We start from the raw sequence: 17,555 nt of genomic DNA, 5'->3' as shown, positions 1-17,555 counted from the left end.
GGGTGCAGAGAGGCCCTAAGTTGGTAGCCCCCACCCCCGGGTGTCACGTGATTACATGTTTCTTTACTCACTTCCCTCAGAGCATCCCAGGAACCCTGATGACCTCATTGCTTCTTGGGCCCAGAGCTGATTACTATAATAAAGGTACCCACCTGCCCACAAAGCCTTTTTGTTTTTGGCTCTGAACTGCTGAGCTGGGAGTTTTACCAACTCAGTAGTCTTGCTTATAGATTTATCTATCCCTTTAGAATCTCCACTTCTCTCTGAACTTCTTCACAGTAAGCAGTTTTATAACAAACTAGGCCCTGGTTTCGGCATACACTGGGCCAGGTGAGATGAGGCCCTCCTGTGGACTTGTTCTGGGTGAGTGTGTTATTGCCACTCATCCGTATATTTTTGCCAAGGACTCAAATTTTCCTTTCTCCACTCCAGGACTTGCATCCACTTAAGTTAATTTTAGTTAAACTCTAGGTCAATTTTCTTTCTAGAAAATATGGTGTAGGAAATGGAGTACCGGACTGAATCTAGAGACCTGGGTTCAAATCCCAGTGGCATCACAACTTAGATGGATGACTTGGGCAAGTCCTGTAACCTCTCTCAGCTGCCCAGGCATTGAGTGTTACTGAATACTCTCCAGGTGATTGTAAAGAGCAACCAGGCTTGAGAGCCACAGGTTTAAATCGTCTGAATGATCTAATTGATATAAATGCATATTTCAAAAAGGCCTTATCAATGTGTTGTGTTATTGTTTTTGTTTATTTCTATTTAAAAGAGAGATATCAAAATCCTGTACAAATAAATCCCCTAGAGAAATAAAATGGATAAGTGAATAAAATGAAGCAGTGTGATATTGTGATTTATAATAAGAAATATATTTTTGGTGTTTGTTCTGTTTCTGGCTTAAAGCTCCCCAAACCCTTGGAAGAACAGTGGGCGTATATTTTGTTATAATATTTGGTCTTTTGTCCTTTGTTCCTGAAATGGCTGCAGAGTCATGAAGGTGAAATGGGTATCTTGTTATTCATAACAATTCCCTTTCAACCACACCTAGGTTTTGTTAATGAGGTGACTTCCATAAATCCCCTGAAGCTGGGGGGAGGTAATTGGCAGCCCAAAGCTGGTTGCTGGGGGAGCCAGCCATATGATTGGAGGGTTGGAACTTCCAGTCTGGCCCCCTGATCTCCCGGGAGGGGAAAGGGGCTGGAGATTGACGTCAATCACCTGTGGCCAGTGATGTAATCAATCATGCCTGTGTAATGAAGCTTCTATATAAAACAAAAGGATGAGTTTGGAGAGTTTCTGGGTGGTGAACAGGTGGAGATTCTGGGAGGGAGGCAGGCTGGAGAGGGCATGGAAGCTAAGTGCCCTTCCCACGTACCTTGCCCTATACATCTCTTCCATCTGCCTGTTTCTGAGTTCTGTCTTTCTATAATAAACCTGTAATCTAGTAAGTAAATGTTTCTCTGAGTTCTGTGAACTGCTGTAGCATATTAACCAAACCCTAGGAGGGGGCGGTCACTGGAACCTCCTCTCTATAGCTGGTCAGTCAGAAGAACAGATGACAACTTGGGCTTATGACTGTCATCTGAAGGGGCTGGGGGCAGTCTTGTAGGACTGATACTGTTCCCAAGTAGATGGTGTCAGAATTAAGTTGTAGGACACCCAGCTGGTGTTGGAGGATTGGTCTCAGAATCTTAGGCAGCCCATCTTGCAACATATTTTAGTTCTTTGAGGTTTTCTTTGAGATACACAAGCTTTCTTGGTTAAAGTTAGGGTCAAGTAATTTAACCACCCAACAGCCCCATGGGACAGGATTGAATGTGCCAGCAATTCGTTTAATCCTGTGGAACCTCTGACAGATGAGGTTGGTGGCCCTGTTTTTCAAAGTGAAGCAAGTAAAGCTTTTAAGGGCAAATCACTGTCAGGAAGTTCCCATCACTGGGAGTGGAAGGGATGGGACCAAACGTCAGAGCCAAGGGCTCTTTGCGTTAGATCTTAGCTGCTTCCTGATCCTACCACATAGAGCTTAAAACCCCATCCTTTCAGATTGCAGATGACAAGCGAATAATACCAGTGATGGCAGCAATATGACATGACCATCTTATGCGATGTCAAGTCTTCAAGATGCTTTCATGTCTTTTGTATTTTAGAGAATCATCGTGTTGAAATCACACCCTCAGATGGCTACTATGAGTCAGCCCTCAATTTAAAGGTAGGTAGAGTTTTACAAGTCCTAACAGGGAGTCTCCTAGGGAATGAATGCTATGAACACCTAGTTGGTAAGTTCTCAGGCACTCCCATTGTTACCCTGCACAACGCCAAGGAGGAGGCTGGGCCACTGGCTGCTCAAGACATCACCAGGGAAAACATAAATCTACCGAGTGACCCAGCAAATCCACTCCCGGGTACCTACCCTAGAGAGATGAAAACGCTGCTCCACAAAAGGTTTTACCAAAGTTCATAGCAGTACCATTCATGATTGCCAAAAAGTGGAAACAGCACAAGTGTCCTTCAACAGATGAACAGATGAACAAAATATGGAATGCCCACACAAGAGAATATTATTTAGTCATAACAAGGAATGAAGTACTGATACACGCTACAGCATGGACGAATCTGAAAAAACATTATGCTAGTTGAAAGCTGCCAGATACAGAAGACTGCATAATAGATCATTCCCTTTATATGAAATGCCCAGAAAAGGCAAATCTGTAGAGACAGAAAGCCAATCAGTGGTTGCCTGGGGCTCGGAGGTGGAAACGGGGATTAATTGCCAATGAGCACAAGTATCTTCTTGAGCTGATAGAAAAGTTCTAAAATGGAATTGTAGTCGCGGTTGCACCCTATGTAAGTTAATTAGAAAATCATTGAATTGCACGCTTAAAATGAGTAAACATTATGATATATAGATTTTACTTCACTAAAGTTGTTTTTGTTTGTTTGTTCGTTTTTAGAAACCCATCAGGAGTATAACAGCAAAGTTGGTGTGGTTCAGACTTTGACGTCTCCTTTCTCACCAAGACTTTTTGGCAGAACGTGGGAGGAAATCGAGCCCACGGGAAGTTGCCCCGGAAATTAGATTCAAGAGACATGTTCAAACCAATTTTCAGTCTATAATTTATATGAAGAAACTGCTCTTGCCAGGAACAAGGAGGCTCTCGTTGCCCCACCAGGGCTTTGACTTTCTGTGCTGAATAACCAGGAACCCACTTTCCGGGTGTGCCTGGATAAGAACATTGGGTGATGGATGGTGTCAAGGATGTTTCACAACAGCCGCTCAGGTGGCCTGTGAACCAAACCACCCTCTTACTGGTGATGCTGTTCATGGACCAGTTTGCTAATGTTTCTCAGATCCAGTGACCCTCCGCCTGGATGTTGCAGGTGAGTCATTGTCAAATCTGTTCCTCTCTTCTCCCCTTTGCCACGTTCCATTCAGACAGTTATCGTTCTGTTCGAGCAGTCTTTGCCCAGCCAGGCCACCGTGCAATATTTTAGGTCTCTTCATTCTTCTGTAGGATGACATTCCATATCTGTCTTCTTGAAACTTTGGTGTGGTTATGCCGATCCCACTTCCTGAGGGTAAGATGTGCCTACAGGTGGCCAGTGCTCCCAGGGCCCCTCCAAGGCCCTCTTGTAGATTCTGGAGCTGCCTGCTGCTCCTGCAGACAAAGTAGAGCACTTGAACCTCAGAAACTTCCTATTCTCTTAATACGTATGGAACAAACCGCTGTGTATTCTCAAAGTAGATTTAGTATTGAGACGCTGTAGCTTTGTCCCTTTGCATGAAACCCAGATCCCTCCAGCTTGCTCCGGCTCCTTCCTCATGGACCTGGATGCAAAGACTGGTGTAGAGCTGGGTCATCCGTGTGCTGCAGTTTCTATCAGTTGTGGGTGGGCCAGCCTGACCTGTGCATGTCACATCAGCCTGACCTGTGTATGTCACGTCAGCCTGACCTGTGCAGGCTCTGCCTCTCTCGTCTCCTTGAACTGCAGTTGACGCAGATTAGGATACTTGACGCAGGCAGGGCCGTCTGCATGTTTCCAAAATAATGAGTGAGCTTTGGCTGTTCCTTGGGAAGGGCCTGCAGTGGGCTGTTCCCCAGCTCCAGCCCTGATCCCAACCCTTACTTGATCCATAGTTCTAACAGTAACCCTAGTCACAGAATTGGGTGAACCCCTATCTCAAATGCGATAAGAATACAAAACACTTAGCGTGATGGCTGACACAACTTCATTGCTAATATATCATTTCGCCTTTAGCCACATCCACTGTTTTATCCTAACCCTCATGGTGTTAATCCAATCTTCAGATTTAATCAGAAGTCCCTTCCATTTGTTGAATGCTGAGCGTCTCCCATGTCAGAATATCTCTTGTCTATCGATCGATCAATTTATCTATAGATTTATGACCTGTAAATCTCCAAAATCAATTTCTTCATTAGCTGTTTACCTGTCTTCCACCATCTGCTGACCTACATCAAATCCAGGGTTTTTCAGTATCAGCACCATTGACGTTTTGGGCTGGGTGATTCTTAGGGGTGTGTCCTGTGCTTGTAGGGTGTGTAGCAGAATATTGAACCTCTAGTCACTAGATTTTGGTAGCTCTCCTCGCCCAAGTCGTGTTGTGGCCATCAAAAATGTCTCCAAGCAATCTAAGAAAAAAAAAAGATGTCATGAAGAACCTAGGGGTAAGATGGGAATAAAGACACAAACCTACTAGAGAACGGACTTGAGGATATGGGGCGGGGGAAGGGTAAGCTGTGACAAAGCGAGAAAGAGGCATGGACATATATACACTACCAAATGTAAAATAGATAGCTAGTGGGAAGCAGCCGCATTGCACAGGGAGATCAGCTCGGTGCTTTGTGACCGCCTGGAGGGGTGGGATAGGGAGGGTGGGAGGGAGGGAGACTCAAGAGGGAGGGGATATGAGAACATACGTATATGTATAACTGATTCACTTTGTTATAAAGCAGAAACTAACACACCATTGTAAAGCAATTATACTCCAATAAAGATGTAAAAAAAAAAAAAAATGTCTCCAAGCAATGCCAGATGTCCTCTTGGACAAGGGGAACAAAATCGATCTAATCTATCATCTATCCATTATTTTTTACTGTTTCTTTCAAGAAGGTACAACATAGACACTCTTCTCATTTTACAGATGAAAATATTGAGGCTGAGAATTTAGGTGACTTATACAAGATTACATAAGTATTAAGTGATGGATCTGGGTTATAAAATTAGATTTGCCTTATTTTAAAACATCCATGTTATCTTTCTCACACTGGACTATTTTAACTTAAACATAATGCTACCCATTTGATCCTCAGTGCCATTATTCTCCTTTATCCTCAATTTAAAATCATCCTCAAATTTAAATCTGACTCTCAAGCCCAAACATATGTGAACGTATCTACACCCCAAACCTTCATTCTAATCCTGTCCTCGACTCAAGGTGTAACCCTATTTCCGACCCCAAGTCTTAAGCATACACTTGCTTTCTAACTCCTGTTTCCCATCATCCCAGACAATGAGAGTGTTAACTAGAAGAGAGCGCTCCAGCACCAGTGAACCCGCCGGAAGTGGACAAGCTCATTTGCAGCCAGGGACATGTATACTGTTCATTCTAAAGAAGAAGGATGCAAGTGGTCCCTTCTCCGCTGATCCACTGAGTGTGCGTATAGACCCTGGTCTGCCACAGACCCCCTGAGGTTGGGATATTTGGAAATTCCCAATAACAGAAAGCTTCTATTTGCCCTCTTCAGTGACACGCTAGAGCTTATAAATGTAACTTTTGAAAAACTGAGCAAATGAAGAAAGGGGTTTTTAACGGATCAGTCGGCTTCTCGACCCTGATATACTGGTTCAGCCTCTACCCAGTGGTTTTGATTTCTGCCCTGATACTCCGAGGCCCACTAGATGGCTGACAGCTTCTGGCCTCCATGTCCAGAATTCAAACAGGGAGAGACGTTGTTTTTATAGCAATTAACAGGGATGCTTGGAAGAGATGGCAACAAGCTGAAAAAAATTAATTGAAAATTTGATCTTCAAATAAAAATACTTAGACTGTAGGCTTCCGTCTGTAAGCAGCTTTTGCTGTCTGTGCACATTCTGTTGTGTTATTTAAGTATTTTCTACACCATTTCTGATTAATGCAGCAGTACTATTTTCCAGTCCAGTCTCCTTAATAAATACATGTGTCAGATATCCGTTTCCTCCCCTGAATGCAAAGGCTTATAATTCCCCTTGTTTGCATGTGCTAACTGGTTGTGTAATGAGATTAACAATTCTGTTTTTTTTCTTTCTGCAGATTTTTTAAGAAAAGCCAGTGCGTTCCCAGGCAAAGTTAAAAAGGTACCTTCTTTAATTTTACATATTGTTAGCTACAATCCATTTGCTAATGTTTGTTTTATTTCCATCTGTCAAAAGCAATGCCAGAATACGTTGTGTTCGCCTTGAGTTGGCTCAATTAATCCTCCTCTGGAAACAGTTCTGTCATTTCATGTTTGGTTAAGGCCCTGATTCAGTAGCTACCAAATGGGGGTCATCTCTGCCAGCGGCAGCCAGTTCACATTTAATACAACTTTCTGGGAAATATCTGTTTGACAAAAGGGAAAGGTGGGGTAGCACCCTTATAGGAATGTCAATTTGAAGCCAACCCCATCGCTCCCTTGGGTACACATATGTGTGTCCTGGCTTGATCCTGTAAACCAGTTCCTGTGGAGCTAAATGAACCCAGCTAATGGATCACACTGAGAGAGTGGCTTTGTGGGGTCTCAGCATGGGGCACACCGCCCCACCACCCACCCCCCCCCCGGCCCCCAAAGTGCAGCCTCCATGTAAGTCTGATGATGGTATATTAGTCTGCTAGGGCTACCATAACAAAATACTGCAGACTGGGTGGCTTAAACAACAGACATTTATTTTCTCAAGGTTCTGGAGGCCGGAAGTGCAAGATCGTGGTGTCAGCAGGGTCAGTTTCTTCTGAGACCTCTCTCCTTGGCTTGTAGATGTGGCCTGTGTCTTCACATGGGCTTCCCTCTGTGTTAGTGACTTGTCTGTGTCAAAATTTCCTCTTTTTACAAGGACACCCGTCATACTGGAATGGGCCCACCATAATGACCTCATTTTAATTTAATGACCTCTTTAAAGACCCTGTGTCCGAATATAGTCACATCCTGAGATACTTGAGGTTAGGACCGCAATATATGAATTTCGGAGGGACGCAGTTCAGCCCACAATAGATGGTAACCAGAAAAAAACAATATGATGAGGTAAGAAGGGAAAGATCTTAGGCCGAAAACTATAAAAGCAGTCACTCTGTAGCGCTCTCTCTTTCTCTCCCCTCTCACGCTTCTTGCTTCTTCTTTATCTCTGAATAAAAGCTCTAGCCATCATCCCTGTGCAGTCAGCATATTTTAGAGGAGGTAGGCTTTTGAGTCAGCATGTTCTGAGTTCAAATCCTGACTGGACCTCTTATTAGCTGTATGACCAAGGGCAAGTTGTTTAAATTCAGACTCTCAGCTTCCTCTCCTTGAAATGGGGTTAGTAACCAATCCAGCTGATTTTGTTTCGTAAGGGTAATAAGGTACTGTATTTGAAAGCTGGTGGCACGCCAAGGTTGGGTAAATGGGAGTGGTCTGCCCTGAGTGCAGGTAGTAGGGGGGTGTGTTGTAGATAGAAAATTTTAAAGTAATAACATAATTGCCCTTTTCAACAGTGTCTGTAATAAAATACTCTTCCCCCTCAGGGAAGATGCCGCCCCCTGCTGACCCACCCTCCCTTGTCTGGAGTAGGGGAGAACTATCTGTGTGTACTGCGTATTAAATGCGTGTGTCTACCCTCACCCTTCCCCCCACACACTTGTGTCTTGAATTTAGTCATTCTCAGGGCAGCTTAACCAAAGGTATTTCACATGACTGCACACCTTATTTTTTATTCATTTTACTCAGAAATTGCCAAACCTCAGAGCTAAATTATATATGATGGAGGAGAGTCATCATTTCTTGTTGTTTTGAAAAGAGGAGGCCTAACAGTCTCTGGTTAGAGCCTCCCTCTTCGTCCCCAAATATCTTCAATTCTTCCATCCAGCTTCCAGGACTGGCTCCTCTCAGAAAACATCTTGACGTGAGTCAGGAATTAAAATACACAATAACTAACCACAGGAGAAGTGTGTGTGGCTGGGGCCGTCCCTTTTATGACTTAAGACCCCTTTCTGAAGTGGTACCCGATCCCCTGGCATCTTTATATGAGGTAGCTGCTTATGTAATTGCTCTACTCTATAAGTAGCTATTTTATGTAAACAGAAGAATAGAGAGTTGGTTGGTTGTGCTAAAAAAAAAAAATAGCAACATAAAATAGAATTCTGATTGGTACATTTCTTTTTTTCAATGGATGATATCTGTCTTCATGCAATATCAAAAAGTCTAAACCCTTTGCATGAATCATTAAACCTTTCCAGAGAGTATTTCACATGGGGATTATACAAAGCAGCTTCTTCAGTCTAGATCTCCAAAGGTGGAGGAAATAGATGATGGTGTGTACATTGCATGGGGAATCTTGCAGTAATTAAAACGATGGCTCTGAAGCCCATTTAATAAATGGAGCTATTTGATCATATGTTAAGTGAATAGAAAGAAGCAAAATGCCATATGATACATATGGAAAGGTTTAACAACAAAAAGTAAACACCACTAATTATGTCTAAAAATATGTAGCACTTGGCACACACTCACACAGGAAGGCCTTGGAAAGAGCCCTTTTCTGTGAAGCGAGTGGCAGGTGTTGAATCTGCTCTGTCTACATTGGGTGTCAGAATCTTAAACCTGTATCCCATAGGTTTGGGCCTGACTTGGATTTCTATAATTAATAGTACAGGTTGTATGGAATCTGAGGGTGAAGGGTGGGATCTAATTTAGGATTTAACAATGGCACTCAACAGATGGGTTAGCATGGTTGAACCCAATCTGAAGTGAAAACTTTATAGAGATTTCTAGATGGCTGGCATGCCCATAATTCAGATAACCTTTGAATATTGCAAAGCAGTGCCTTATTAGTAACACACAGTAAGAGGTCTAGCCTGCATTTACTAGGAGAATTATCTTTTTGCTCAGATGGCTCACTATTGCCAGCCACGTTCTCTCCTCACACCCTTCTGGACACATAATAGTTTTGCCCTAAGTAACATTTCCATGGGTCAGGCCCGTAATTGTGAGCTGCAGAATTGTCAAATTTCTGTTACTAGAAACTGTTAAATTGGTAGAACATGAATAACAAAGTTGTTACAAAACCCTGTTTGAAGGGCATTCTGCTTTCCTCTGTGCCCTGCCTCGTGCAACCACATCTCCCATTTGTCCCATGCGGCTTCCTCTGATTTCTGCCCCCTCATCTGATTTCCCTTTGATTGCCATGGGATGTAGAGCTGTGGAGGGTTTTTACTAGCAGCAATTATTCTTCAAAATGGGAAAGAATGATAAAGGGAACGTCTCAGCTGCAGGGCTGTAGATTCCATGCCTCTTCCTAAATACCACCATTCGACCCTCCCACTAGAGTTAGGCTGGTGGGTCACTTCACACCCACAGGCATGAGGCGCCACGTTGAACCACACCTCGATATGAAGGAAACATATCGAGATGTTACTAGTGACACCACTTCAGTCTTGGGATTATAGGAATATTTTCTTCTCTTGTTTTCCAAATGTCCTTTAATGACTCTGATGAAAAAGAAAAAGTTTTGTTTTTTTTTTTTAAACCGTAATAGTCTTGCTACTTTTTGTTTTTCTGGCCGCACCACATGGCATGTGGGATCCTATTTCCCCTGACCAGGGATCAAACCCACGCCCCCTGCATTGGAAGCACGGAGTCTTAACCACTGGACCGCCAGCGAAGTCCCAGTCTTGCTACTTTTTTAATGTGCATACCAAACTTCTTGATGTCACGTGAGATAATTCTGTGAATTTTAACACTTTTATCATCACACATGCGAAATGGAAATATTGCAATTTATAAAGAGGAATAACCAAAAATTTCCGTTAAAATCATTACCATATGCTGGATGCTGGTAGGATTAACTTTCTAATTTAAAAATTTGAGCAACATATTTGTAAACTAAAATAAATAGAATAAGTAGAAAGAAATGGAGATTTTTGTCCATGATATGAAAAAATATGTGGGTCTGGTTCATCCCAACCTTTATTTAATCACTTGTTTATTCAGTCAACATCTCATATGGGCTTGGCCATCGGATTCACTGGTCAACCAAGTACATAGTCCCTGTCCTCAGGGAGCTAACAGTCCAGGTTAATTTTTTATCAGAATAAATATATTCTGGGATTAACAGATGCTAAAATAAAAGTGGAGAAAAAGAAAAACAATAGATTACAGTACCATATTTTACAGTAATATATTACTGTTTATTTACAGTAATATATTACAGTACTATATTTTGCATGCATGGAAGTATGTAGGGTAAAATTTATTTTCCATTTCATCCAATACACACAGACACATAGACACACATATGCACACACACACTCACAGTGTCACACTGTCTCTACCTGGCTCAGAGACTCAGGGTTTATACCAATCGTGAAAGTAGTTTTAGTCATTTATTTAAAGCACTTGTTCTTGACAGGGACAGTTGAGTCTCCTACGTCCTGTTTAGTCCCACCGATATCTACTTACAGACATAATAAATAATAAATAAATGAAGGCAATCAGTGAGGACAGACAGAGTTCCCTTATATCTGAGGGGCCATCACCCCTACAGGGAAAGGGCTGTACTGGGGCAAAGACAGGAAAGCCCTGGCAGCAATGCATACAATACAGGTGATTCCTATGTTTTATTGAGTCATTGGTTTCAAGTGTCAGAGAACCAAACAGATGGACTAGGGGATGATCTCACCTTGGTCCCTCCATACCTGAATGGAAGAACACCTGTTACAGACTAGCAATTCCATGTGGCATCACTCAAGAACTTTTATAAAAAAAATATAAGTCAAAGGGGGTTGTTGGGAAATAGTGCAGAACAAAGAAAGAAATAACATCACCTTGAAAATAAGCTGCTATGTATACAAGTTGGGTGTGGAGCGAAACATATGGAATGTTTGGTGAAATACAGGAAGTTGGGACCCCAGAACACTATTTGGAAGCCTTTTTGGAAACAACTACAATACAGACTGATATGAGAACAATGGAGTGAGTGATAGAAGAATAAGTTCCAAGGAAGCTAACACTCAGCTGTAGGGAGGTGAATCAGTAAGTACCCACAGTGAAGATAGAAATGATGAGAAAGTCAAATCCAAGCTGAGTAGGATAAACTTGAAAACATGTCTCCAAACTGGATCCTTCCTTCCCTCTCTCCCTCCCTCCCTCCCCTCCTTCGTTTTCTTTCCTTCAAGACTGTTTATTGAACAGCCAATACATGTCAGAGGAATACAGAGCAAAAGATGAGAAAAGGATGAAGAGACAGCGAATGGATATAACACACATGCGTTTTAGATATTTCTAAAGATTAAAAGTGAGCAATTGAAAGAAAACAATCATCAAGGGTATAATTAGATACAATTTTCTGAAGCCGAAAAGATCTAAATATGGAGATCAAAAATCGCCACTGTACTGTAAAAAGAGATAATGAAAAAAGATCTATACCTAGAAGGGCAGAGTAAATGCCAGAAAATTGAACAACTTGTACAGTGTTTTCAGAGAAAAGCGTGTGACCCAAGAGTGTTCTAACCAACTAAATGACCATTTATGGGTGAAGGCAAAAACAACAACAAAAACAAAACCCAAAACTTCAAAAAAACCCTACACTAACACAAAACAAAACAAAAAGCGTATTGAAATTGAAAAACTTCCAAAATATGTTACCAATGAAATCTTATTTGAGGGAAAAAGAGCTTGAATACAATCTGTACACAACAGAGAAACTGACTTGAAATTTGTGACTCAAGAATGGGAAAACCATGGCATTAAGTGTGACTGTGAGAAAAGAAAACAATATAAAGTCAAAAGCTGGAAATATCCTTTCAACTTGAATGTAAATACCAGTATAATTCTCAAAAGTATAATTCCCAGTTATACAGTACTAATATAATGGAAAATGAATTTATAAAGGGGACATGAAAAATAAACGGTTTCAATTGCTCATCGTGCAAGAGGGTGAGGGTTGATATTAAATCTTACGGGTCAGAGAAAATTATGATCCAAATCTATAAAAGGCAACCAAAGCAAAAATTTTTAAAGGATGAGTTCTTTCCAAACTACTGGGGAAAAATAAGCAAAATATAGACATAAATAAATAAATAAAGTTCAGAGAGGCAATGGAAACAGTATGAAAGTTGATATAAAACAAGATGGCCAAGGGAGCAAACTCTTCATGTGCATCTCATTACCTCATTTAATCCTCTTTTTACAGATAAGAAAACTGAGGCACAGTCCTTTTAAGTAGATACAAAGTGCTTGGAGCAGATCTCTTGGTAGATAGTAACTGGGACATAATAGTAACTTGCCATGTAGGAGTCGTATAGTGACTTGACTCTTGATATCTCCCATGGCCTTGTAGACGGGCAAAGCCCTTGTCTTAACCTGTCTTGGACAGAAGATGCTATCTAAAATCTGTAATATGAGTTTCTCATATTTTATCCCCATACCAACACAATGCTGTTATGGCTCCACTGTCCCGTTGAGAGTACGGGAGAAGATGGCAGAGGGAAGAAAAATACGTAGAGAGGTCCCCAACAGATAATAGTATTATTGTAAGCTCTGAGATTTTACCTAGTAGTAACATCTTATTTACCTCTCATTTTACCTATGTTCTCAGAGTTCTGAGCTGACTCTATAGCCTAGAGGCATGCTTGCTTAACCAAGACATTCCACCCAGTAGCCAGGAGTGAAATGAAGGGCTGACAGTTCACAGCTTTGCTTCCCAGAGGAAACCACACGGAGAGGGGTGCGCGGGCTGCTGGTGAAAGGTGTCTGTCAGCATTTTTAGATCATTTTAAAAGATTCCGTATGATTAACAATATTTTCCAACAATTGAGAAGACCAGATTTCTCCTATTATGTTCAACAGTAAAATCCCATTCAAGGCTACATTAAACTAAAAGCCAAAGAAGTTGAAAAATATTTGTTGCAAGGTATACTACCGAGGAAATGCAAAAACAAAGAAAGCAGCACTGACAACCTTAGTTTCCAACAAACTTTATTCCAGGCCAAATAATATTAAAGGAGACAAAGAGTGTCATTTTACAATCCATGATAAAGATAAAATAGTCATGAAAATTTATTTGCCAAATGACATAGCGTCAAGATACATAAAACTAAAAACGTTAGAAATAAAATGGGAAATCTAAGGAAACATGTTGCTTTAGGGAGACAGTAACACACCTCTCTTACTCAAGGCAGATAAAACAGACTAAAGTAACTAAGTACGTAGACAAATTAAAATAATAAGACTGTTCATATAGTAAAATGTTTCACCAGAAGATTTATAAAATTACATCTTATTCCGAGCCACAACAGTAAGCACAATAAATTCCTTAAAGCAGATATTTTGTAAGATCAACTCTCCAAATGTAACGCCGGATAAATACAAATCAAAAATAAAAAGAAACAAATAATAACGAACATTAAAATTTCTCTCAAATAATTTTGGGCTGATGAATAATAGGAAGTCAATTGCTAATTACTTAGAAAGAAAATAAAGGTAAGGATATGCCATCATAAACACATGTTATACCACTAAAGCTTTACCCCAAGGCACATTCATATAGTAAATCAATTCCTTATTGCATAGGAAGTAAGAAAAGTAAGCTAACAGTCTCTTTAAAATGTTAGACTGAGAACCCAAAACTAGCCTAGGGAGACTAGGTAAATGCAAATGATGAAACTAGGAACAAAAATAAATTGAAATAGAAAATAGTTATAAATAGAAGAAATAGATCATTGCAGGAAATGGTGTCCAGCCCTTCTCCCCCCCCCCGTGCCCCCCCCCCGCCGTGTCATGGAATATGGAGAGTGAATAGAATAGATCAACTAGGTCAACTTCCGATAATCTTATTAAAGGAAAAAAACAACAGAAGGAATGACCATTCACCCTTAAGGAAAATTAAAGAGATGCTGGATAATTGCAACTACAGAGAACGTTTAAAAATAAGAGAGTACAATTACAGTGCACAACTTGAGGTAAACACAGTGATAAAATTATTGATAAAATCAATTATTTAGGAAAGAAATAGAAATAACTGAAATTGGCTCCAGGAAAAAAAAAAAGTCCCGCTAATTAATTGCATAGACGAGTAACCACAGAAGAAAATGAAAGCATACTGGTTTCATGTGGCAAGCAATTTCACTGATGGGTTCTCTCGAACTATTGAAGATCAGATAATTTCTGTGACTTACAAATTTTTCCACAGCATAGACAAAATATGAATATGTATTTCTAAGCAATGCCACAGACTATATAGATTTGATATTCCTTTCTACTAAAATACCTTTGACAATGCAAAAAGCCAAACTAGCAAAACAACGTAAATTTAAGAGAGGACTGTAGGACCATATGCTCTGAGTTTATGTAATAGATTTAATAGAATTCTAAGCACAATCTCAAAACCAAACAGGCCCTACAGTTCAAATAACCTAGAGAAAAGTCTGAACCTATCAAGTTCTCTCTCTCACATAAGTATTTCAGTGCACATACATATGCACGTACTCTCTCTTACATGCACACACACACACACGAATACAGAGCTTTGAGACTCACCCTCGCTGTCTAACCTTCACTTGAAGTCCCAGTAGTTTCACTGACGAGAATGGTAGGTGACCATCCACAAACATTGTGGAAAATTTATTATAAACGTGGAAGTTCTAGAAGCCTGCTCAATGCTCGGGATTCCATTAACTTCTGTACTACTACTTGCTTTTAAAGACATGGAAATAATAACCCAGGGAGATGCAGAAGTAAAAGTGGCGGCAGGAGAAATGTTTCATTCTGGATTATTTATTTGCGTGAGAAAAAGTAGCATAGCTAATGGCAGGGAACCCACTTGTTGGAGCAGGACAAAATTAAACCTGACCCCAATGAATGAATGGCTGTGGCCAGTATTCCAGGGAACCTGGGTGGTGACTATGACGCTATTGACTCTGGCTCCTAAAAAGCATAGGTTTAGTTTTATTCCTCCCAACTTGGGATGAGCCAAATAAACAAATAATTTTTAAAAATCACTAACCTGGGGGGCTTTGCTTAAGAGAAAGGAAGCTTTGCTCTGGAGACTCAAAGAAAAAGTGTTATCTCTAAAAGTTATATTTTCTAAGGTAAGTTTAAAATATAAGAAGTCCAAGGCAAGTCCTAGAAACAGCCTCTGTGAAATAGAATCAAGGTGGTACATGAGAGGCAAGAGATTAAGATGAATGCAGAGGGGCAAAGAGAGTCCCTTGGGAGAAGAACAGAGCATAAGAAATCTCAAAGCGTCATGGTGGAATTTTAAATTTGCATTGGAGGCAACAGAAAACAACTGACATCACAGTGGAATCAATGACATCCCTGGAATCAATGATGTGGACTGAAAATAAGAGAAGACCCGTTGCAATCTGCCATATGTTCCCACTAGGAGATTTGGAACGTATTTTAATTTTACTTTTTGGTAATTTAGGATTCTCCTTTTAATTTCCAATTTTTCACTCTGCTCTAAAAGAATCAGATGATTCTTTTAGAAGCTACTGGGCCTACGTAGACTATGTAGACTTCTACTTCTATGCAAAAGTATCCCAGCCTGCTGCACAGTTCCTGAGTCACTCAACATTTCTCTTCTTCATCACCCTCTCTCTAGACCCCCAATGCCCATAATTTCATTCTGAGTGAGATCTGCCTGTCTTCCATCCCCTCCAAGCTTTACCCTTTAGGTGTATACGTCTTCTAATTAACTATGTGGTAGAAAAGCAACTAACCAATTTTATTAGAAGTATGTGAAAAAATAATTGCGAATAGACAAATTTTTAAAATGGTGCTGCCTGAGGCCATGAAGAAGAATTCTTTGAGAGTCAGTTCAGAGGCATTATGATCATTATTTTAACTCCTCAGTGGGTTTTTTTTCCTGGTTCTTCTGTCCTTATTCACTTTCATTCTACATAGCAGATTGATTTAGTTATTTAGGTGTTCTGTATATAAAATCATCTTAATGAGTATTGATTGAAGCACACGTTTGTATAACTGCCTTGGAGGTATCTGTAGAATAAGGCCATTGGGTTTCTTCTTGAATAGTTCACAAAGATGCGGTGTCTGTTGTTTTAACAGACCTGGGAACTGTTATCTCAATTGTAGGAACAGTTGAAAGGATTAGAGATGAGGATTAACAGAGAACCTTTCTTTAAGATTCCTGGGAGCTGGGATGAGCCCTCCATTCCCAGCCCCAGCTATTCTCGAATTCAGGGAAAGCCTGGGCTTGTACTCTCTTCTAAGCTTCCTTTCCTAGAGCTGAATGCAGCTTCAGAGCTGCTGAGGGACCATGCCTCTCTTCAGCCTTGATATTTAGTTTATGTGGTCCCAGTGGAAGGAGAAGTAGGATAGCCTCTGCGTAGGAAGTGTCAGTTACTGCGTTGGGACCGTTCCCTCCAGCCAGGTTGCTTGACTCTTTTTATTTTATATTTTTATTAATTATTATTGGAATATAGTTGCTTTACAATGCTGTGTTAGTTTCTACTGTACAGCAAAGCGAATCAGTTAAACATATACATAGATCCACTTATCCACTCTCTTTTAGATTCCCTTCCCATTTAGGTCACCACAGAGCATTGAGTAGAGTTGACTCTTTTTACGTGGAGGACTCCCCAACTTATGTTTCCGCCATCTTGCTCTCTAAAGCTGCACGGGGTGGGCTGGGAATCTGCTTGTGGGACAATCAATTAATCACCTGCTCTCCGACAACCCAAGAACTAGAATATCCCTCTGTGGGCATTTTTGGTAGTTCCCATTGAGATAAATGGGGATTCTAAATTTTAAATAAAACAGCCTGAATTACTAGGTAGCAGGAAGGGCAGAAGTTGTTCGGGGAACCATGTATTTTAGCTCTTTTGTTTAGTGGTTTACTAGGTGCTGTCATTGCGCTGGTGTCATTGACTTTATTTGCAAAATAAAGAAGAAGGAGAAGGAGGAAAAAGAGGAGGCGGAAGAGGAGAAAAAGAAGAGAGGTGAGCCACAATATGAGGGTCACTTTTCTCGAGAGAGAGGAGTTTGGATATAAGCATCCCCCATGAGTCAGCATCCCCCCTAAGTAAGAGAGAAGGAACTTTTACTGTCATGCGCAAGCCAAAGACTAAAGAGAAAATAAAACAAAACAGACAGACAAACAAACAGAACTAGTTAGTTTTTCTCTCTGGAGACTGTGAGGAATGGAAAGGCAACCTAACTCCCGAGCCATGAATCCTGACTCAAGGAGTATGACACATGGAGTTAGGACTTTAAATGAGGAGGGATTTTGGAAAACTATGAGTTCAACTCCCCATTCTGGAGAAAGACATGGAAATCCTTCAACAAATAACTCTCACTCTTTATGCACAT

General features: G+C 40.7%; 1 long non-coding RNA gene across 1 annotated transcript in view; it reads left to right on the top strand.

Moving 5' to 3' along the window:
* Positions 1 to 506: 506 nt before the first annotated feature.
* LOC111179356 (uncharacterized) overlaps positions 507 to 17,555 on the top strand; it is a 181,830-nt gene continuing 164,781 nt past the window's right edge. Inside the window, exons 1-3 of the long non-coding RNA XR_016390870.1 lie at positions 507 to 3,381; positions 5,531 to 5,677; positions 6,314 to 6,357. This is a non-coding gene — a long non-coding RNA (uncharacterized LOC111179356). The remainder of the gene's footprint in view (positions 3,382 to 5,530; positions 5,678 to 6,313; positions 6,358 to 17,555) is intronic.

Source organism: Delphinapterus leucas, chromosome 20 (genome assembly GCF_059928025.1).
Source record: "Delphinapterus leucas isolate spDelLeu-1000000601 "Yukka" chromosome 20, BTC_Dleu_Yukka2, whole genome shotgun sequence".
NCBI classification, from domain to species: Eukaryota; Metazoa; Chordata; class Mammalia; order Artiodactyla; family Monodontidae; genus Delphinapterus; species Delphinapterus leucas.
The sequence above is the reverse complement of the archived record's forward strand: the minus strand, read 5'-3'. Positions and strand labels throughout refer to the sequence as shown.